This window comes from Nicotiana tabacum, chromosome 9, assembly GCF_000715075.1.
Source record: "Nicotiana tabacum cultivar K326 chromosome 9, ASM71507v2, whole genome shotgun sequence".
Taxonomy (NCBI): domain Eukaryota; kingdom Viridiplantae; phylum Streptophyta; class Magnoliopsida; order Solanales; family Solanaceae; genus Nicotiana; species Nicotiana tabacum.
This window is the reverse complement of record NC_134088.1, coordinates 108,863,363-108,888,036: the sequence shown is the minus strand read 5'-3', so window position 1 is coordinate 108,888,036 and position 24,674 is coordinate 108,863,363. Positions and strand designations below refer to the sequence as shown.

Here is a 24,674-nt window from a genome sequence, read left to right as displayed (position 1 = left end):
GTGGAATTGAGATTTGAATGTTCAAGGTCACGATTCAGTTTTGAAGGGAAGGTCAAGAATTCTTAGGCAACATGGACGGTTTCAGATAACTAGATGAATGATATTACCACTTGGTATTGCCTGAGGAGAGTGTACATATCGAAGGCGCACTGAGTTTTGACTTACGGATGCTTCTTTGGTATCACGGTGCATGCCTGGTTGATCGACCACCGATGTTCAGATTTTGCTATGTGGTACGAAAGAATTATAGAAGTATTCCTCATGGAATGATCATGTATGAGAGATGTGTTAGACATTCGAGTGCTTGAATTGGGATCAACTATGGTGATTCATGTGCTCTATGGATTTTGAGACTAGGAGTTCTCAAAAGCAGATTGTTTTGTGGTTGTGTGCTATGAAGATGTGACCAAAGCTAGCCAGATGATAGTATGTGTTATGGTTAGATCATTGTGGACTTTTGGAGGGTTATTTATCTATTTATGGATGACCATGGTTGATTTGGGGACTCATTGGTAGGCCTAATGAGGATGTGTATCCTACACCGGGTTAGATTTATTGACTCGACACCGTTATTGCAAAAAGGTGTTTCATTCGGTTAGAATTGATATTATGCTTATCTGATGTGTTCTATGTAATAATCTTCTTTGCTCTGAGGGATTGTGATTTGTTGGTTATATGCACACATAGTGCGGTTCTGTTTGGGCCTTAAAGCGGACTTCGTGTGATTGGTGATTGGGGTGTGGAATGGTTGATTGTGACTTACTAATGGTCCTTTCGGGTTATGGTATTGTGTTATTTGCTTCTCCGTGGTTACGGCCATGCACCTTGGGTACTTGATGTTGAATTGTGCATGGTTGTTGACTTTGAGCATTGTGGCTTGAGGTATTTCATATGGACCAGTGTTTGGATGGGGTCACGCATTGCAGCTGGGTTATGTCGGGATATGATCCTTTGTGTTAGACTCGTGCGTCTTGGTTTTACTATGTATGATAGGTTCGTAGCACTACGGTTGTGGTGTTACTTGTTGAACTTGTGGGATGGTTCTATCGTTTGAGTCATTTTTCATGATTGAGTACATTAGGGTTGTTGCTTATTGGTGCACGGATTGCACGGGTTATAGCTTTAGGTTGTATTGATGTGGCATGCCACTAGAGTGGTTGTGTGATGAGATGAGGTCATTGGACATAGTATGGATACTATCGTATGTGATTACAACGTGTATGGAGGAATAATATCGGAAGTCGCCTTAAGATTTGGCTTAAGTTCTTGTCAGACGAGAGGGGGCTCCATGACTTGTTGATCTGATAAAGTAGTTATGAGTTTCTGCATGTTTCTTTCATCATCGGCAGTGTATGAAGGTTTTAGAACGAGGTTTTATTTGATATGAGGTTTATTATCGGTACCAGGTTTATTTTGAGTAGTTCTTATGGTCGGAAATTTATCGCTATGGTATTTGAGTTGTATGGTATATCATGTGATTGTCTTGGGTTTATGGTTATGCTTGATGCAGCTTGTTCGGACTTATACAATGTGTAGATGCGAGATTCAAGTCTTGTAGGGAATTTCGGATGTTGGAAATTGGGGTCTAAGGCTTACAAACTAAGGTTAAAGTAATAATCTTTGGTTATAATGTGTTGTTAGGCTTATATGGAGTAGGGTGATGTGGGATCACCCCTGGGTATGTACATGGTAAGATTACACGGCGGTTTGATGGCTTTGGAATGACTCTAGGCACGTTCGAGGACGAACGTATATTTAAATGGGGGAGAATGTAATGACCCGATCGGTCATTTTGAGCATTTGTATTCCGATCAGATATTTGAAGTTATGAGCACCATCATGTGATATATTATGACTGGTGTGAATCGTCGTCGGTTTTGGTTTTCAGGTTATTCGAAATTGATTTGGAAGAATGAATTTCATGATTGAAGCTTTAAGTTGGAAGAGTTTGCCAAGTTTGACTTTTTAGTATTTGACCTCTGGTTGGAGTTTTGATGGCTACATTAGGTTCGTATGGTAATTTTGGACTAGAACGTATGCCCGGATTTGCATTTGGATATTTCTAGAAGGTTTCAGTGCTAATTGACGAAAAGTTAGAAATTTGAAGGTTTGCAAAGTTCATATGTTTGACTGAGAGTTGACTTTGAGGATATTGGATTTGGATTGTGGTTTCGGGAATTTGAATAGCTTCGTTATGTCATTTGGGACTTGTGTGCAAAATTTAAGCTCATTCCGGGTTAATTTGATATGTTTCGGCATGCGTTTTGGAAGTTCATTAAGTTCGATTTGAGGTGCGATTCGTGGTTTTGATATTGTTATGCGTGTTCTCAGGCCTCGAGTAGGTTCGTGTTATGTTATGTGACTTGTTGGAATGTTCGGATGTGGTCCCGAGGGGATCGGGCGGGTTTCGGATCGATTTCAGACCATTTCTTCCTCATATTGCATTGTTGGTTTCTGCAGAAGTCTGGTACACCAAAGTGTTCTTTGCGATCGCGGATTAGGAGATGCGATCCCTAAAAGGAAAGATTTGAGCTGGGCAGTTTCTTAATCGCAGTCGTGATTTGATGGTTGTGATCGCATAGATTGGTGTGGTTACTATACGCATTCGCACAATGGAGGTCGCATTCGCATAGTGCTGAGACTAGCAGTTGGGAGCTAGAGAACCCTTCAACGCGATCGCGTTGTATAGGTGGCATTCGCGGAGCTTTGATGTCTGTGGTCATCGCGTTAACGTGGCGAGTATCACGAACACGTAGTGCATTTTTTGTGGTAGTGGCTTTTCTTCTTCGAGATTGCGAAAGTTTGTACGCGATCGCATAGAGTATTTCTAGGACAGTGTATTTTTCTTCTTCGTGTTCGTGATGGTATTTCCACGATTTGAGTGAAACTAGTATGGTTGGACTCGTAATCGAATGAATGGTCGGATTTTGTGAGTTTTGCCGAGTTTCAAGGTGCGGGCCCGGGTTTGATATTTTTGTTGACTTTGGGCTTTTAATTAAAGACTCGACCTTTATCGATTGGGTTTGTTTCTTTGGCATTATTTGACGTTCTTGAGTTACTTTTGGCTAGTTTCGAGCCGTTCGGAGGTCCGTACGAGCGGGGTGGATTTTTTTAGCATCGTTTGGCTTGCTCAGTATTGAATTTAGCTTGTTCGAAGTAAGAACACTTCTAAACTTGGTGATGAGGGTATGAATTCCTGAACATACGTGTTATGTGTTTGGTGTGAGGTGACACATATGTTTGGTGACAGGCGTGTGGCGTGTACCGTGTGAATTTTGACTCGGTTGTTTATGTGGTACGATGTAGATACCTGATCTTGTTTTTATCCATGAGGTCTCTACGTGCTAGAGTGATTGAGCTGTGATCCATATTAGAAATCATGTTTAGACTATATGCTTATTCTGTTGGGACCCATAGAGGTCATATCTACTATTGAATTATTTGCTTAAATTGCAGATACGCACGCTGTCATACTCATTCATTTGAATAATCGTATCTTAGTATCTGTTGCCATTTATTGATATATCATATCATCATTTTTGGGCTGATTTTCATGACATTGTAAGCCCGAGAGACAGGAGAGATTGATGGCTGAGTGAGGTTGAGAGCCTATTTGTGAGCGATATTGATGGGATCGGGATGCACGCCGCAACATGTATTATTGATTCATGCCATGATTGGTTTATATTAGTGCTTGGACTGGATCTGCCCCTCCGGAGTCTGCACACCCAGAGAGTCACAGTTGTTATTGATTCTTTGGGCTGGATCTGCCTTGTACAATGCCGAGAGCGAGTGTCGAGTGATTGGGAGGACTGAGTGACTGTGAGGACTGAGTGATTGTGAGGAATGAGTGACTGTGAGGACTGAGTGAATTGATACTATGAGAGTATGCATATGATTTTATTATTCTGTTGCATTGCATTTGAAAGGCACACCTGACATGCATGCATAGAGATGCATTTTCCTTATGCCGTACGGTATTATGTCATTCATAACTTCTCATACACATTGACATGTAGGATCGAGATGTACTTTCCTCATGCCATAATGAAACATTTACGTGTTGAAAGTTTTGGGAAAAATCATAATTTTTCAAACTTACTCATATTTTGGTGATTTTGGTAAAAGTTTTGGGTTTTACTGTTATACTTGAAAGCATGACTATTTTCCGCAACTGTGAACTAGTTGAGCATCATATCTCTGAGTTATTTCTTATATCACTTTTACTATATTGTTACGAGCTGTTGTTAGCTACTGGTATTAGACTCTGACCTTTGTCCTAGCTCGTCACTACTTTCAACCTAAGGTTCGATTTATTACTTATTGAGTACATGGGATCGGGTGTACACACACTATACTTCTGCACCTTGCGTGCAGATGTTAGATGTTGATGTTGTTGTATATAGTGAGAGCTGGATTTGAAGATGTACCTGCATTTCGGTCATAACTTTGTAAATTTTAAATCTTAGAAGCTCATAATTTGTACTACTAGCCCTTGAAAATTCTTGGTATAAAATTCATTTGTATTATCATTTTTATCTTAATTAATCTCATTTGAATTATTTTATTGATATCTGGCTTACCTACCGGGTTGGGTTAGGTGCCATCACGGTTGGTTGAATTTTGGATCGTGACACCTTTATTATCCCAGCTAAATATGATTTGTCATTATTCACTAATTCAGATTGATTCCTTAAGTTCAAGCGTATGTGACATAGCTTGGTGGTTGACTTCTATGATTGAGAAGTAAAATAATTCATTCTTTATTTTTATAAGCATTAGACTTCTTCAAATTTTGGGTCGTTTCTATGATTGTGTAGCATAATGCTTCAATTATTTTGTTGTTTCCCTAAGCATTACATTTTCTCAGTTTTTACATCTTGAAGTTTGAGACGTTTGATTTACATGGCCTGCATTAGACGTTTTAAGTTTTTTATCTTCGTGTTTGAGACTTTTTTAAGATACATTACCTTGTAAATAAATGATGTTTGAGACATTTGAAGTCATTTTACGGTCCAAGTTCTAAGGTTCATGCTTACTTATATTATCACCTCAGGTTACGTTTACTTGACTTCCATGTTATGGGAGTATACTGGTTGAAAGCAATGGCCAATCATATCAAAATATGCATTTACAAAATCATCAATATTTTGAATAATATGTATTAGTACTTTAACCAAATCAGGGATTTAAAAAAAGAGTCTACTACCTAAAAGTATGAAAAGTTATCTAGCACAACATGAAGCAGTGAAACAGCCTAAGATATAATACTGTTTAGTTGGGCTGTTTTGAGGTAATAAATATGGTTTGTGATAGCTGGAAATTATTAAATATAACATGATTATATTGTGGGTGTTGTTGTTAAAATTATTCATGTATCAATTAAGTGAAATGAAGAAGAAAACATATAAAAATTACTATATTGAAAGTGAAGGTGGATGATAAGCAGTGTATGCCATAATCATCAAAAAATTCATCTTTCTTCCGTTTAAGATGGATGTATCGTTTTTCTTTTTGCAGGACAAGTGATCTTTAGCGTATGATTACCGAACTATTCTAGCCTTTGTCCATCCAAAGTCTATTAGGAGGTTCAGAATGAAATCCTGTGTATGTTCTTGGAAGAGTGTCGGATCAATTCATTTTTGTACATGATTTCTTTGAATTGTATTTATGGCAATATTCACTGCTTTATGGTTATGTCCTTTTCCTCTTTAAGAGAACTTTCATACACTACAATTATCTACTGATGATATATCATGAGAAAGCTAGTTTTGAGTCTTCGGGCCAGAGGCGTTAGACTGTTGAAATAATGGATGGGAAAGAAAAGAAAGTTTAAAAGAATAAAAACGAGTTGACCAACAAAAGAAAACAAACATATGATTTTTGGAGTAGATAACAACAACGTGGGGGTTTAGCCTATATGTCATCTGGGTCGAGCCTGTCGCACAGAGATTGCCTAGTGCAGTTTACATCCCTTGTATGGTTTGCAGGCTACTATACAGTGGGGGTTTACTCAGTGCGCACAGATTCCTCACCCGAAGGATAGAGATTGTGGCAAAGGCTATAGTGGTTGCGGGTTTTTCTGGGGTTTCAAAAACAATGACTACAAATCCAGTAGAATTTTACAAGTAAGGTATGGAGAGACTAGTATGTACGCAGACGTTATCTCTTCAAGATGTTATTTCCGATTGACTAACAAAACAATAAACATATGATTTTTGGATAAAAAGGTAAATTTTTGTTTCAAATTTCATGGAAACAAAAAAAAGACAAGGCCATTTATTTGCATAGACTTATATATAAGCCTTGATAGTAACATAAGATGGAGAAAAGAACAAAACTCCAAATTCCACTGCCAACCTAAGCAAACCAAGAGAGATTGAGAAAAGTCACAGACGCTAAGTACAAATCTAGAGTATATGACATTGACAGGTAAAATAAATTCCAATAAAAATATGGATTTATCACAAACATTAGATAATTCTGTATAAACTATATATTATAATTGTAATTTAACACAAATACTAACAGCAAGGCAGTCCAAAATTACATATTTGTAATTTTCTTAATTAATCATGAAATTACATTTAAGGAGCCGAGATATATGCAATAGGATCAAATTTAAGCGCGAAGGATTACTACTAATTAATTACTCCCGCAAAACTGCATGGCAGCTCTCTGTTCATTCATTCTTCTCACAAGCAGAGCCGATTTCAACGGTGAAATCTACGTTTTTCCGAGAAAACAGAGAGAGAAAGAGAAAGTGAAAAAATATCACAGAACAACGCGAGAAATAGAGGGAGAAAGCAATCAACTATTCTCTCTTCCCCTCTTTCCACCATCATTTTCTACTTCTCCGAAATTCTACGTCATCGGAAAAGTTAATCGGAATAAAAAATGAGTGTCATCGATATTGTCTTCCGAGTAGATTCAATATACAAGAAGTACGAAAAGTACGACATCGATAAGCAGCGTTCAACTAATGATTCCTCAAGCGATGCCTTCGCTCGCCTTTATTCGTCGTTTGAATCTCAAATTGATGCTACTTCTCAGGTAATTCTAGTGTATCGATATTAGACTTGAATTGAATTGAATCGTATTTTGTAGTTTGATTTCTTTTTATTGTTTGGTTTTACAGAAAGCAGAGATGGTTGCTATAGAAACAAACAGAGCTAAAGCGGTGGCTATGAAAGCGGAGGTACGACGAACCAAGGCTGTTTAATGGATGAAATACAAAAATTGCAAAAGCTTGCTCAGAAAAAGGTACTTTTTTTTTTTTTCATATTTATTGCATTTCGTGCTTAAATGTATGTATAATTGGATTGTCTTTTTCTTTGTGAGTTTTTCGTGCTTAAGTTGTAAATATCGATTAATTTGTTTTGATGTATCTAAATTTCAAAATGTGCATCGCTAGCAGATTTAATCATTTGAGTAATTTAAATATCTTTTTTTGATAACCAAGAAATTCTTGAAGGTCAATGAGGAACAGTTCGAAACTCGCTGAATAATGGCCGGCCCCTATACGTTTCTCCACTTGAATATCAGGGTTTAGTAATACGGTTCGAACATGTGAACGTGTGGGCAATTTTAAATGTTCTTTGAGCTTTATTTCAAGTCATGTGCTAGGTTTCTTGGATAATCCCTTCGAAAGCCTGTGTCAAAGCAAGCTCTGAGCAATCATCGAAGGAAATATATATACCATATGTGATGAATTGGAGAGGACTTTAATCCATCATTTCTTCTTATGTTTAATAAGGTCGAAATTGGTTGATAGGTTCTCCAGTTGCAAGGTAGTATGTTGAGCAAAATGGTTCCTTAGGAATGAAGTTCGTCAAAAAGGAGCATACTTGCTTCCAATACTCCCGAGTATCAAGTTGTTTGTGATATTATAATTTATAGGCATATTTGGTATAAAGAATGTTTAACTGCAGAATTTCATTGTCAAATTATTTCAAGGTGCTAGGTCCATAACTGGACGTTTAGGTCAAGGTTTAAATTTACCAACAGGTTAAAGGACTATCGCAAGAGGAACTAGAGACTCGCGGTGATTTGGTACTTATGCTGTCAGATAGAATTCAGGCAATACCTGATGGGAGTACTGATGCAACCAAAAGAACAGGAGGTTTTGGGACTTCATCATTCAACAAAAATATAAAATTTGACTCAGGTAATAATCAATTCATAAATCATGTGTTTTAGCTTTCGTTACAATCGGTTCTTGGGTTTCTCATGATGTCAAAAACCCATATTAGATGGACAGTTCGACGATAGTTTCTACCAGCAAACTGCAGAGGTCACTCATTTTAGAGAAGAGTACGAGATGCGGAAAATGAAACAGGCTTGTAACTTGCCAATTCTTATTCTTTAGTTCCTTAATTCCTTTTGCTCTGTTGGTTTACATGGAACCATCATATAACCGAATGTTGAATTCCACAGGATGAAGGGTTAGATATTATTTCAGAAGGCCTGGACACACTGAAAAATTTGGCTCGGGATATGAATGAGGTTTCCCTCATCCCCCGACTTGCCTCTCAAATATGATTTTGTTCTCTGGAATAAAATTGTTTCTTGATCATCATTTAATTCCACTTTGTTTCAGGAATTGGATAGGCAAGTTCCTTTGCTTGACGAAATTGACACAAAGGTTAGATTGGTTTCATAAATCTCCTTTTATTGGATTACTATAACACAAACAACTATTCATGAATCAACTTAATTAATTCGGTTGTCTTACAGGTAGATAAGGCAACCATGGACATCAAAAGCAATAATCTCAGACTCAAGGAAAATATTAACAAGGTAATCCTGAAGTTTATTAGAATTCCTCCTCCTCTGCCCAGTTTAAAATGCAGAACGTTTTTTTTCCAACTCAAATATTTATGAGGTCTATGTGCATTTGTAATTTTTTCTCCAGATACGGTCCAGCAGTAACTTCTTTATCGATATAATACTTATTTGTATTCTTCTAGGAATTGTGGCCTACCTTTACAAGTGAGTATCTATTTTCGGAGATTACTTTACATTGTTTCTTCTTTTTCAGCTGATACTTATGCTTAATTTTAGACTTTATGATACCTCTTTTCTGTGCTTAGAAAGTCATCAGGCATCTTAAGCCTGCCAAAAAGAAAAATGAGACCACGAGAGATTCTAATGGACTCAGTGTTCAAACTGGCTAAGGCATTAGATTGATTTCGTTTGAAATATATAAACTAGACCTGCTTATCAATGAACGTTGAACATATTAAGTAGCATTTTACCCTGACCTCGGATAGGGGAGTGAGCCTGAGTAAACGAGCTTTTTGCTTATTTATCATACCTAATATGTATATCTAAACAAAAACTTATTATTGGTGCAGTTTACTGAAGTAAAGTAATGGGAGCTTCATTTGACCTTGATTAATCTCCCACTGTCTGATGTAAGATTCATCTACTCCAGCACTTGTTATTGTACTAGCCTCAGGAAATCCTGAATTTATAATTAAGGATGTATAATTTGCTACTTCACCTTTTGTCTTTCTTTTTACGATTAGAGATGCTCTAAATTGTAATCACCTGTGTATAGAAATCTAACTAGTAATTGTATTCCATATTCTTTTTCCCCCCAACCCTTCCCTTCAATAATACTATTATCCAATATCTGTGTCTTGAGGAGCTAAGAAGATTGTATAGAAAAGAACCAATTTTATCAAGCAGTCAAACTTTTCCTACCGCAAACTTAAGTGAAAGAAAGATACTCCATTGAACAGAATCCAATCCATAAAATTAACAAAGAGAGTTTTTGTTTTTCTGGTGGGGGGGAGGGGAGCGTACTACAGATGTTTGTTACGTAGCGTGATTGACTAAACCGAACTGAAAAATTATAGAAAGAAAATTTTGAAATTGGTACTATGTGAAGTTTCTCATGCATGCATGAGTTTATGTTACCAAGAAAAAAGAAATACAAATAAGAATCATAACAAACATACCAATGTATACCTCAAAACTAATAGACTGAAATGGCCTAGTCAGTACCGAGAATGACGTGCCTTTTGCTTCTTATTAACCACATTACTTGAAGACTTTGTTTGTCTGCTGTGAACATGTCATCAGTTACTGCAGAAATTTCTCTGATAGTGTAGCTACATTAAGTCATTAAGACCTTGAGCGTTCATAATCGTATTTTCCATACTTGTATTCATATTAGATGTTCATGTACTCAGTGACACCAGATTTTGGGAGTTTTTTATATAAGAATTTTCTTCTTCTGAATTTAATCATTATGTTTTTAAACTTAAAAGATACAGGAGTTTATCGAGAGTGTCGGCTTGCGTATCGAGATAGGCACCATCACGACGTATTATAGAAACCAGTTCCATTTTCCATTACCATGTTTCCTTGTAAAACATTGTTGGTCTCCTTCTCATCAGTGATCTTGGTTGCTTGATGAAGATTCTCGTGCCCCTCATTAGGTATTCCCTTAGCTGAGCAGAAACAAGTATTGCCTCCATTTCTGATTTGAGAAATTGCTTTAAGAATGTCCTCAATTGAAGGTCAGACAATCCTTAGGAGGAAAATAGTTAGAGTAGATCTCTTGAATTGTAAGTTCACTGTAAACTGACGGGAGCTCCTCAATATTTGAAAGGTGATCACTAGAAGGACATGGCTGCACCTTCCATGTATTCTTTGATATGTTGCCTTTTTGTCGAATCCGGCATAGTACCCAATCGTCCAGCTGTAAGCATGTTATAGTTTTTTCTCTATGAGAAGTTCTACTGTCCATATGCTCATGAACAATACTAAAAACAAAATTCTTATCATAGTCAGTTATTCGTATCTTTCATTTGTTCCTACACATGCATACAAGTATATAATCAACATAAAGAACTGTTGAAAGACTCTTTAACCCTAATTTGTTGGTATCACTTACAAAAATTTCTTTGGCTTTCATTGTGCTGTTGTCTTGTGACACCCTAGGCGAATCCAATATCGACAAAATACGGAAGAAATGTTGGGTATATATGTAAATATATCTTAGACTCTAGTGATGTTTTTTAAAGCCGTACGGGCCTAGGCCCAAAGTGGACAATATCATTAGTGAGCTGGGCTGTTACATATGGTATTAGAGTCACTTCGCGTGCAACCTTGAACGGTGGTGGGGGAAAATCCCTAAGGGAGTGTATGTGACATCCTAGGTGAAAATCTCACATCGACAAAACACGGGAGAGATGTTGAGTATACAAGTAGACAAGTCTTAGACTCTAAATGACGCGTTTTAAAGCCGTGCGGGTCTAGGCCCAAAGCGGATAACATCATTAGTGGATTGGGCAGTTACATATAAGGTTAAAGCCCATATCAGGGAGGCCGCTCATATAATTATGATCTTACATATCTATTTGATCTTCGTGGGTCAACAAGTCTTCATCCCATTATGGTGGTTAATCCACTACATTGAATTGCAAAGAATGGGTTAGACCTCTTGGTTTAATCGAGGCACAAGATTGGAGAGCACCTAATTATGTGGAGTAAATACTTGCACTAGATTAGTCTTTTCTTTATATCCTTTAGTCGAAGACTACAACAACAACCGTCCAGTATAATCTCACAAGTGGGGTCTAGGTATGGTAGTGTGTACGTAGACCTTATCCCTACCCTGGGGTAGGGAGGCTGTCTCCGATAGACCTTCGGCACAAGAAGATGAAATGAGACAATATAATAATGACAACAACATAACCAGAAAGATAGTACCAGCGAGCTAAGAATCAGAAAATATACTTGGGAAAGCAATATCAATAATCACTGCAGTGACGAGGTCCTAGAAAATAGTACGAGCATGCCATGTACCACTAGCATACTAAAACACGACACTAACCGACTAGACTTACACACAGAACGGAGTAGAAAAACGCTCAGTTATCTACTAACCTTCAACCTTAATGCTCTCCCTCCATACCTTCCTATCAAATGCCATATCCTCGGTGAGCTGGAGTCGCGCCATGTCCTGCCTGATCACCTCTCCTCAATACTTCTTTGGCCGCCCTCTACCTTTTCTCATACCCGTATGAGCCAACCGCTCGCACCTCCTAACCGGAGCATCTAGGCTTCTCCTCTGCACGTGCCCGAACCATCTAAGCCTAAGTTCCCACATTTTGTCTTCTATGGGAGCCACGCCCACCCTGGCTCGAATATCTTCATTCTTAATCATATCCAACCTTGTGTGCCCGCACATCCATCTTAATATCATCATTTCTTCTACTTTCATCTTTTGAATATGGGCAATCTTAACTGGCCAACATTCTGCCACATACAACATGGCCGGTCTAACCACCGCTCTGTAAAAAATGCCTTTAAGTTTCGGGGGCACCTTTTTGTAACACAAAACGCCAGATGCTAACCTCCATTTCATCCAACCTTCCCCTATACAGTGCGTGACATCCTCGTCGATCTCCCCGTTCCCTTGGATAATCGACCCAGGGTAATTAAAACTGTCGTTCTTGGGGATGACTTGTGAATCAAGTCTCACGTCGATGTCCACTCCCCCCGTGACATCGCTGAACTTGCACTCCAAGTACTCAATCTTAGTCATGCTCAACTTGAAACCTTTAGATATGAGTTTTTGTCTCCAAACCTCCAGTATCTCGTCACACCTCCTCGCATCTCTTCAATCAGAACTATATCATCAGCAAATAACATACACTATGGCACCTCCCCTTGAATATAGTGCGTCAGTGCGTCTATCGACAGTGCAAATAAGAAAGGGTTGAGCATAGATCATTGGTGAAGCCCCATAACCACTGAAAAATGCTCCGAGTCTTTTCCTACTGTCCTAACTCGAGTCTTGGTTTCATCATACATGTCCTTAATCACACTAATGTATGATACCGGAATACCTTTTACCTCCAAATATCTCCAAAGAACGTCCCTCGGGACCTTGTTGTACGCTTTCTCTAGGTCAATAAACACCATGTGCAAATCCTTCCTCATATCCCTGTACTATTCCACCAACCTCCGGATAAGATGGATAGCTTCCGTAGTTGAACGACCCGGCATGAATCAAAATTGGTTCTCAGATATAGACAGCGACCTCATCACCCTCGCTTCCACCACCCTCTCCTACACTTTCATAGTATGACTAATCAACTTGATACCCCTATAGTTGTTACAATTCTGGATATCGCCTTTATTCTTGTACAACGGGATCATCAAACTCTATCTTCATTCCTCTGGCATCTTCTTCGTCTTAAAAATAACATTGAACAGCCCAGTCAGCCACTCCAGACCCTCTCTACTGACATACCTCCAAAATTCAACTGGGATCTCGTTCGGCCCAGTCGCTCTGCCTCTGTTCATCTTATGCATAGCGCCCACGATCTCCTCAACCTTAATGCGCCTACAGTACCTAAAATCATGGCTTCTCTCAGAGTGCTCCAAATCACCCAACACAATGTCTCTGTCCCCCTCTTCATTAAGAAATTTATGAAAGTAAGTCTGCCATCTCCTCTTAATCATAGCCTCACCCATTAAAACTCTGCCTTCCTCGTCTTTGATGCACCTCACTTGATCTAGATCACGAGCTTTTCTCTCTCTCGCCTTGGCCAACCGAAATAACTTCTTGTCACCACCTTTGTCCCCTAACTCTTCATACAAACGACTAAATGCTGCATTGTTACCGCCTTTGTCCCCCAACTATATATTATTCAAGATTAATATATATATATATATATATATATATATATATATATATATATATATATATATATATATATATATATATATGTTTTAACTTGGCATTTGGGTTATAAATTGCAAGTATATTTATGTTTTAATCTAACGACGGCTCTAAGCTCAAATCTTGGTTAGTTTCCTTAGCCGTGAAGCCTATTGGTTTCATATGAAAGAATTTAAATATATTGTAGCATTAATAACAGAGCTCTATCTTTGAACGCCCCTAATCGTCTGCGCAAGTCTTGATAGATAAGTTATTTGATATTTGTTGCAGATGAGAGGTAGCAGATAACCCGTGAAATTAACCGACGTATGTGCAAGCTAGCCCGGACACCACGGTTCAAAAAAATATCTCATTTCAAATGAACATTTGAGATTTTATTTTAAGTCTTAACACTAGAAATTGTAAGGATGTAGGTGGAAATTTGTTTTGGTCAAAAGAGTAAGTGTTCTCATCACTCATCTTATGAGTAATAAGTCGCACGTGAGACGATCTTGATATTTGGAAATTCTTTCTTCAATATCTTTACCAAACACGAGTACCAAACAAAGATACCAAATGATCTGAAACCTAGCCAACATGTTTCAATTTTATAATCGAAGTGTGAGAGGGAATGTTTTGGTATTCTTTGTGAAGGAATGTCAAGTTTGCCGTGCTTTCCGGGAATATTGTAAGACATTAATTCTTAATAGTAAGGTTTGAAGGAAAAAAATCTTAATTCCTCGTACTATTTGTTTTTGCTTTTCCAAGAGAATTAGGGTTAACAAAAGAAGTATTCAAAGAGTAGGAGATTAGTTAAAGTTGTTGGGTGTCTCCCCATCATTTTCTTCAAGAATCCATAGAGAATTAAATAAAAACAATCTCTGTCTTTCAAATAGTAAACTCCGAGAGCTTAATTCCAAAAGTGGTTGAGTAAAATATGTTCCCCCTTCTTTTCCAGCATATTTAATTGAGCAAGAGAGATAGAGACACCTTACAGTTTTTACATTATATTTATTTTCTTTATTAAGTTTTTTACACCCCTTAAGATAGATTTATTGAATAGCTTTAATCATAAAACTGTTTGTCTAAACTATTAGTATTTATCGCTTTTTAAATGTCTTTACTTAATTATCACTTCACTAATTAGAACAATAAAGACAAAATGTGATTCAAAATCAGAACTCAGTAAGCAAAAACAATTATGATGTAGAACTCATAAATTAAAAAACAAAAGGAATGTAGATATTGAAAGTTCCAATTTAGGCAGATATCATATGGAAGTAAAGAAAATAGTGACATTTATATCTCCTTAGGGTTTTAGCATGAATAAGTATTATGTAAAATCTTCTACAAAATGATCCACCAAAGAGTTATGCGTATAAGTAATTATATATGCTGTCTGTTAAATCCATCTGCTGGCAAAAGCCAAGATCCATCGCTCAACCATTAATCTCACACATGCATTGCCTCTAGGATCTTTAATATATATATATATATTGTAAAAATACTTATGCGATATGATTGGTAATAGAAAATTATTATTACTTCATTTATCAGGTACCTTATTAGGCTTGTTATTGTGACAACACATTTTATTGTAAGTCAACTAAAATTGGTGGTTAAAAATCTATCCAAATAAGAAAGCAACAATACAAACATCACACGGGAGATTAGATTTTATAGTCCATTATAAATTTTATTTTTATTATATGATTTTTTTTTCACCGACGATATTAGTGACAACAACATAGAAGATCTTAGTAAGGACATTTTATTCTATTTAAATTGTAAGTGAGTATGAAAGATAGTATTGTGCATATCCATTACAGGAGCAGAGCAAACTATCCTCTTTCCCCAGCCTAATCCAGTTGCAAAAGTTGGTCAGATACGAAATTTAAAGGTTTAAAGCAATAACAATCCAATATAATCTCAATAGTAGAGTATGGGAGTGTAGTTTGTACGCAGACCTTACCCCTACCATAGGGTAGGGAGACTGTTTCCGATAGACTCTCGGCTCCCTCACTCCAAGAACTTTCCACCTTGCTCTTGAGGTGACTCGAACTCACAACTTCTTGGTTGGAAGTGGAGGGTGCTCACTACTAAAGCAACCCAGTTTTGTCGAAGGTTTAAAGCAAACAATGGAAAGGAATGAGTAGAAAATAAAAAGAGGAACAGAAAGAAATGAGAATACAGGAAATTAATTAGAGTACATTTTTTTTTTTGGGGGGTTTTTTGGGGGGATAAATGTTATCCATTACGACAATAATAAACAGCAGTCACTCCTAGTAGGGGACCTTTAATTAACGAAAGCGAAAGAGAGAGCAAAAAAGGTGACTGAGTCAGCTCAGAAAAAGATTCTCATTTATTAGGACTAAAATTTTCAAAGGGAAATCCTATTAGCTCGACATCACCATCACAATCTGTTCAATCAATCTCTGTTTGTAGAAGAAAAACTTGGGTGTGTTTGAGGGAGACTCTGCATTATTAATGGGGATTAGAGGGGAGAACGAATTTCTGGAAAAACGTGTTTATTGTAGTTGGATACTCGTCTGCCTCGTTAGCTACTCCACAACCTTGTAACAACTGTAAAGTTATCTCTATACGACTTATATTACAGTTACAGGTTTGAGCCGTGGGATCAGTCATTGATGTTTGCGTCCAGATAGACTGCCTACATTATATCCCTTCGGATACGATCCTTCCCCGAACCCTGCATGAATACAGAATACTTTGTGCACCGAACTATCCTTTATTAGCTACTTGATATTCTCATAACTGGATTTGTATTATTATTCCCTCTTGTTTTATTTATGCGAACATATTTCATATTTAGTTCATTTCAAAAAGAATTATTTTAAAATTATAAATAACTTAAATTAAATTTTCATCTCATGTATATATAGTAAGAAACTTTTATAAACATATTATTTTCTAAAAAAAATTGAAAACTGCTTTAAATTTTGTAACACTAAAAGTTTCTGGTATTACAATATACTCTCACACTTGTTATCTAGCCCTAATAGATCCACAATGAAAAATAGGAAGAGTGCCTCTAGGAATCTCTTCTTTTGGATTTCATCATTGGACTGAATTGTTCAAAGATTTATGTTCAGCTAATAAATAGTCAGTCAGAACTTAAGATTGAGTAGTTCAACACTATATTTAAGTAATGCACTTTGAAAATAAAATTTAAATATTCCAGAAGTTGTCAATTTTTAAGACGACGAGACGATTTTAACCATTGGAATCTACTTATCAAAATAATTTGTCCCAATTCGAATTTGAGAGTCAAAAATTGCTTTTTATGTCTCCTACATTGGAACTAAAAATATACACGTGTTTAGTAGTTAGTAATAGTATTTAGATTATGTAACTAAAACTTCTCTCTAAAATTCAAGTTCATAACTAAAGACATATGCATTTAATTTGAGACCAATAGAATTGTATAGATTAGGCATATCTAAGATTTAATTACACGGCCCTATACATACATGAGATTGCAGATTTGAGCTATATATTATAATGAAAGTGAATATTTATTTCTAATATTAGTATGTAAATTATTCAATTGTAATAGGCTATTACTTTTTTTATGAGTTACCAACTCACGCTTGTTACAAATATTGCTCACAGTTAACTCTTAAATAACTTAATAGTCTATAATAATTCATATTGCAGTGCAAATATTATCACTGCAGTGAGCTATTACATTCAATTAAAGAAATAATTTAATTTTTACATAGAGATACCTATATCATCCCTTTAAGAAAAATTGGAAAATAAATTAGAGGACCTTTACACAAAGGGAAAAGGGCCAAATATACCCCTCTACTTTTCAGTTTTTACCCCTCTAAGAAAAATTTAAAAATTTATTCGAATTTGTATATGGCAAGATCTGGGATCTGCATTAGATGGTGTCGAGACTCGCGGTATATCTGTATCACTATGGATCTACATTTCAATATCAGAAAGGTAAAGGAAACAGATTTAGGTTCACATGAGGTCTCTTCAGAGTGGGTGTCTCGATTGTGGTACTTTGGGGTGCTAAGAGGGAACACAACGACTTATGGGCCATAGAGCGGTGTGGTTTTATGCCAGGATCTTCTATGGTGAGCATCGAGTAAGGATCGTGGGGTTATGGCAAGGGGAAGTGGCAACTTGAGGGTAATTCGGAAAGAACTCGGAGAAAAAAGATAACTTGGTAGTATGTTGGATCAGCACGGTAATGGATATGATCGATTCTTTGGGTACTTACAATGTAGTGAGTCTCTACAGGTGTTTTGTGGCAATACTCTTGGGTTTCGCGACCTGCGTGGCTTGATTGAGTTAGAGAGATTCAGTTCTGATGGTTAGGTTATGTGCAAACGGGTTTTGGAGAGTACTCGATGGTTTCTACCCTGGCTTGAGATAGATATTTCATACTGGCAAGAGGAACACATTGTGTATTGTGATTTTCTCCCGGGTGAAATCAAATGAAAGGTTTCTGACAGAATGAGTATGTATTCTGCTTATGACTCAGAGTTGATTATGAGATTCTCGTACTTTTCATATAAAGGCATGATATATGCGATGTGTTATGTGGGATTGAGATTTGCATGTTCAAGGTCACGGTTCAGTTTTGAAGGGAAGGTCAAGAATTCTTAGGCAACATGGACGGTTTCAGATGACTAGATGAATGATATTACTACTTGGTATTGCCTGAGGAGAGTGTACATTCAGAAGGCACACCAAGTTTTGACTTACGGATGCTTCGTTGGTATTGCGGTACATGCCTGGTTGATCGACTGTCGATGTTCAGATTTTGCTATGTGGTACAGAAGAATTATAAAAGTATTCCTCATGGGATGATCGTGTATGAGAGACGTGTTAGACATTCAAGTGCTTCAGTTGGGATCCGCTATGGTGATTCATGTGCTCTATGGATTTTGAGACTGGAGTTCTCATAAGCAGATTGTTTCGTGGCTGTGTGCTATGAAGATTTGGCCAAAGCTAGCCAGATGATAGTATATGTTATGGTTAGATCATTGTGGACTTTAGGAGGGTTATTTATTTATTTGTTGATGACCAATGTTGATTTGGGGGATCATTGGTCGACCTAATGAGGAAGTGTATCCTACATCGGGTCAGATTTGTTGACTCGACACCGTTATTGTAGAGAGGTGTATTATTTGGATGGAATTGATCTTATGCATATCTGATTTGTTCTATGTAATACTCTTTATGCTCCGAGGGATTGTGAATTGTTGGTTATATTCAGACATGGTGTGGTTCTGTTTGGGCCTTATAGCGGACTTCGTGTGATTTGGTGATTGGGGTGTGGAATGGTTGATTGCGCCTTGGTTGTGGTATTTTGTTATTTGCTTCTCCGTGGTTACGGTCATGCACCTTGGGTACTTGATGTCGAATTGTGTGTGGTTGTTGATTTTGAGCATTGTGGCTTGAGGTATTTTATATGGACCAGTGTTTGGACGGGGTCATACATTGCAGCTGGGTTATGTCGGGATATGATCCTTTGTGTTAGACTCATGTGTCTTGGTTCTACTATGTATGGTAGGTTCGTAGCATTGCGGTTGTGGTGGTACTTGTTGAACTTGCGGGATGGTTCTCTCGTTTGAGTCATTTTCTATGATTGAGTACATTTAGGTTGTTGCTTAATGGTGCACGGATTGCACGGCTTGTGGCTTTAGGTAGTATTGATGTGGAGAGTCACTAGAGTGGTTGTGTGATGAGATGAGGTCATTGGACCTAGGATGGATACTATCGGATGTGATTACAGTATGTATGGAGGAATAATGAAGTTGGCTTAGGATTTGGCTAAAGTTCTTGTCAGACGAGAGGGGGCTCCATGACTTGTTGATCTGATAAAGTGGTTATGAGTTTCTTCATATTTCTTTCATCACCGGCAGTGTGCAAAGGTTTTAGAACGAGGTTTTATTTGATATGAGGTTTATTACCGGCCGGGTTTGTTTTGAGCAGTTATTGTGATCGGAAATTTATTGCTATGGTATTTGAGTTGTGTGGTATATCATGTGATTGTGTCTTGGGTTATGGTTATGGCTTGATGCAGCTTGTTCATACTTATACAGTGTGTAAATGCGAGATTCGGCTCTTGTACGGAATTTCGGATGTTGGAAATTGGGGTCTAAGTCTTACGGACTACGGTTGAAGTACCGATCTTTGGTTATAATGTGTTGTCGGGCTTATATTGAATAGAGGGACGTGGGATCACCCCCAAGTATATACATGGTAAGGTTACACGGTGGTTTGATGGCTTCGGAACGGTCCTGGGCACGTTCGAGGACGACGCATGTTTAAGTGGGGGAGAATGTAATGATCCGACCGGTTGTTTTGAGCATTTGCATTCCGTTCAGATATTTGAAGTCATGAGCAGCATCGTATGATGTATTATGACTTGTGTAAATCGTCGGTTTTGGTTTTTAGGTTATTCAGAATTGATCTAGAAGAATGAATTTCTTGATTGAAGCTTTAAGTTGGAAGAGTTGAACAAGTTTAACTTTTTAGTATTTGACCTTGGATTGGTATTTTGATGGCTCTGTTAGGTTCGGATGGTGATTTTGGACTCGAGCGTATGCTCGGATTTGCATTTGGATATTTCTATAAGGTTTCGGCGTTAATTGGCGAAAAGTTAAAAATTTAAAAGTTTGGAAAGTTCATGAGTTTGACCAAGAGTTGACTCTGAGGATATCGGATTCGGATTGTTTGTCCGGGAATTTGAATAGCTTCGTTATATCATTTGGGACTTGTGTGCAAAATTTAAGCTCATTTCGGGTTGATTTGATATGTTTCGGCACGCGTTTTGGAAGCTGAAAGATTCAAAGTTCATTAAGTTCGATTTGAGGTGCTATTCGTGGTTTTGATATTGTTATGCGTGATTTGAGGTCTCGAGTAGGTTTGTGTTATGTTATGGGAGTTGTTGGAATGTTTGTATGTGGTCCCGAGGGGCTCAGACGGGTTTCAGATCGATTTCGGACCATTTCTTCCTCATATTAGCATTGCTGGTTTTTGATGAAGTCTGGTACACCAAAGTGTTCTTCACGATCACGGATTAGGAGATGCGATCGTGTAAAGGAAAGATTTGAGTTGTGCAGTTTCTTAAACGCGGTCGCGATTTGATGGTTGTGATCGCATAGATTGTTGTGGTTACTGTATGCGTCCGCACTATGGAGGCCACATTCGCATAGTGTTGAGACTGGGCAACTGGGAGCTGGAGAATCCTTCAACGTGATCGTGTTGTATAGGTCGCGTTCGCGAAGCTTTGATGTTTGTGGTCATCGCGTTCGCGTGGCGAGTATCCTGAACGTGTAGTGCATTTTTTGTGGCAGTGGCTTTTCTTCTTGGGGCAATGTATTTTTATTCTTCGCCTTCGCGACAGTATTTCTGCGATCGCACTTCGTTAATTCGTCCAGTGAATATAATTACTCTAATTTCGGGGGTTTCAGTCATTTTTGCATATTTAGAGCATTGGAGCTCGGATTGAGTCGATATTTTAGGAGATTTTCACCATATGGATTGGGATAAGTGTTCTCTACTCGGTTTTGATTATATTTCATGAATCTATGTTCATTTTAGCAATTGGTTGATGATTTCAAAAGAGAAATTGGGGGATTTTGTCTAAAGTTTCATATAATGAATTTTTGAGTTTTGAACATCGATTCAGAGTCGGATTTGAGTGAAACTAGTATGGTTGGACTCGTAATCGAATGAATTATCGAATTTTGTGAGTTGTGCGGAGTTTCGAGGTGCGAGCTCGAGTTTGACTTTTTGGTTGACTTTGGGCTTTTTGATTAAAGATTCTATCTTTATCGATTGGGTTTGTTTACTTTGGCATTATTTGATGTTCTTGAGTTTCTTTAGGCTAGTTTAACGCAAATCAAAGGTCGGTACACGCGGGATGGCATTTTTGGAGCATCGTTTGACTTGCTCGGTATTAGATTTGGCTTGATCGAGTTAAGTAACACTTCTAAACTTGGTGCTGAGGGTATGAATCCATGAACATATGTGTTATGTGTTTGGTGTGAGGTGACGCATATGCTAGGTGACGGTCGTGTGGGGCGTGCACCATTTGAATTTTGACTCGGTTGTTTCTGTGGTTTGGTATAGTTACTTGATCTTGTTTTAACCATGAGGTCTCTATGTACTAGAGTGATTGAGTTGTGATCCATTGAAATCATGTTTAGGTTATATGCTTATTTTGTGAGGACTCATTGAGGTCATATCTGCTGTTGAGTTATTTGTTTAAATTGCAGATACATACTTAGTCATACTCATTCATTTGCATATCATATCTCAGTCTCTGTTGCCATTTATTGATACATCATATCATCATTTTTTGGTTTATTTTCATGACATTGTGAGTGAGGTCGAGGGCCTGTTTGTGAGTGATATTGATGGGATCGGGTTGCATGCTGCAACCGGTATTATTGATTCATGATGGCATTGGGTTGCACGCCATAGCAGGTATTATTGATTCATGCAATGATTGGCTTATATCAGCGCTTGGGCTGGATCTGCCCCTCTGGATTCTGCACACCGAGAGTGGCGCAGTTGCTATTGGTTCTTTGGGCTGGATCTGTCCTGTAGAGTGCGAGTGCCGAACGCGAGTACCGAGAGCGAGTACCGAGTGATTGGGAGGATTGAGTGACTGTGATGAATGAGTGACTGTGAGGCAAAGAGATACATTTCCTCATATTGTACGGTATTATGTCATTCATGACTTCTCATACACATTGACATGCAGGCATATCGATGTACTTTTCTCATGCCATCTGAGAATTAAACATTTACCTGTTGAAAGTTTTGGAAAAAATCACAGTTTTTCAAACTTACTCATATTTTGGTTATTTCGGTAAAAATTTTGGGTTTTACTATTATACTTGAAAAGCATGACTATTTTTCGCAACTGTGAACTAGTTGAGCATCATATCTCTGAGTTATTTCTTGTACAACTTTTACTATATTGTTACGAGCTGTTGTTGGCTACTGGTATTTGACTTTGACCTTTGTCCCAACTCGTCACTACTTTCAACCTAAGGTTAGGTTTGTTACTTATTAAGTATATGGGCTCGGTTATACTCATACTAAACTTCTGCACCTTGCATGCAGATGTTGGATGTTGATGTTGATGTGTATGGCGGGAGCTGGATTTAAAGATATACCTGTGTTCCGGTCATAACTGCTTCTTGTTCTGGGTAGCTTTAGAATTATTAATATGTTCGTGTATATTTCAAACAGATGATGTATTTTATTTCATAGCAGCTTTGTAAATTCTAAATCTTAGAAGCTCATGATTTATACTACTAGTCCTTGGGAATTCTTAGTATAAAGTTCAGTTGTATTATCATTTCTTCTCTTAATGAATTTCATTTGAATTATTTTATTGATATATGGCTTACCTAGCGCATTGGGTTAGGTGTCATCGCGGCTGGTTAGATTTTGGGTCGTGACACCTTTATTGTCTCAACTAAATATGATTTTTTATAATCATTGATTCAGATTGATTCCTTAAGTTCAAGCGTATGTGACATAGCTTGGTGGTTGACTTTTATGATTGAGAAGTAAAATGATTCGTTCTTTGTTTTCAAAAGCATTAAACTTCTTCAAATTTTGCGTCGTTTCTATGATTGCATACCATAATGCTTCAATTTTTTTGTTGTTTTCCTAAGCATTACATTTCCTCAGTTTTTGCATCTTAAAGTTTGAGACGTTTGATTTACATGGCCTGCATTAGACATTTAAATTTTTATCTTCGTGTTTGAGACTTTTTAAGATGCATTACCTTATAAATAAATGATGTTTGAGACGTTTAAAGTCATTTTACAGTTTAAGTTCTAAGGTTCATACTTAGTTGTCACCTCAAGTTACGTTTACTTGACTTTCATGTTATGGGAGTATACCGGTTGAAAGCAATAATGGCCAATCATATCAAAATATGTATTTATAAAATCATCAATATTTTGAATAACATGTATTAGTACTAAAACAAAATCAAGGATTTAAAAAAAGAGTCTACTACCTAAAAGTATGAAATATTGGCCCGTGCTTTGCACGGGCAAAAGCTATCTAACACTACAAGAAGCCGTGAAACAACCTAAGATATAACTACTGTTTAGTTGGGATATTTTGAGGTGATAAATATGATTTGTGATGGCAGGAAATTATGGAATATAACATGATTATGTTGTGGGTGCTGTTGTTAAAATTATTCATGTATCAGTTAAGTGAAATGAAGAAGAAAACATGTAAAAATTACTATATTGAAAGTGAAGGTTGATGATAAGCAGTGTATGCATTAATCATCAGAAAATTCATCCATTCTTCCGTTTAAGATGGATGTATCATTTTTCTTTTTGCAGGACACATGCTCTTTAGCTTATGATTGCTGAACTATTCTAGCCTCTGTCCATCCAAAGTCTATTAGGAGGTTCAGAATGAAATCCTGTGTATGTTCTAGGAAGAGTGTTAGATCAATTTATTTTTGTACATGATTTCTTTGAATGCTTACAATTGGTGTGTTTCAGAGTGTTTCAAGTTGAGACTTCTTTAAACTATTCAGAAAGCATCTATATTTCTATATCTCACTGATCTCAAACTGATGGATAAATCAAATGTTAAGATCAAAATGATGCAATGAATGCAATCATCTTGAAAAATCTCCGTCAAGTAATAATTATAGAAGGACTCAACAACATAATAAGTAACGAAAAGATAAACAGATAAATTTTCTCAATTAACAAAACCAAACTTTTTGTATCTAGTGTTTTTGGTGAATCTTGCTTTAAAGATGAAGTTGTAACTATACTATTTCCCTCTCGTTGCTACCATATTGAAAGCAACAAGAATTTTTAAGAAGAAACTAAAAATAGGGAAGAGTGCCCATTTAAACTTACTTTCAAGTAGACATATAACTGAAACATTACTTTGCAAAAAACTATTTGCTAGCTCTTTATATCTCCATTACTTGAACACATTA

General features: G+C 37.2%; 1 pseudogene; it reads left to right on the top strand.

Annotated features, from left to right (window-relative positions):
* The first annotated feature begins 6,753 nt into the window (after nt 1-6,753).
* Nucleotides 6,754-9,633, top strand: LOC107773764 (syntaxin-71-like; annotated as a pseudogene).
* The last annotated feature ends 15,041 nt before the right edge of the window (nt 9,634-24,674 follow it).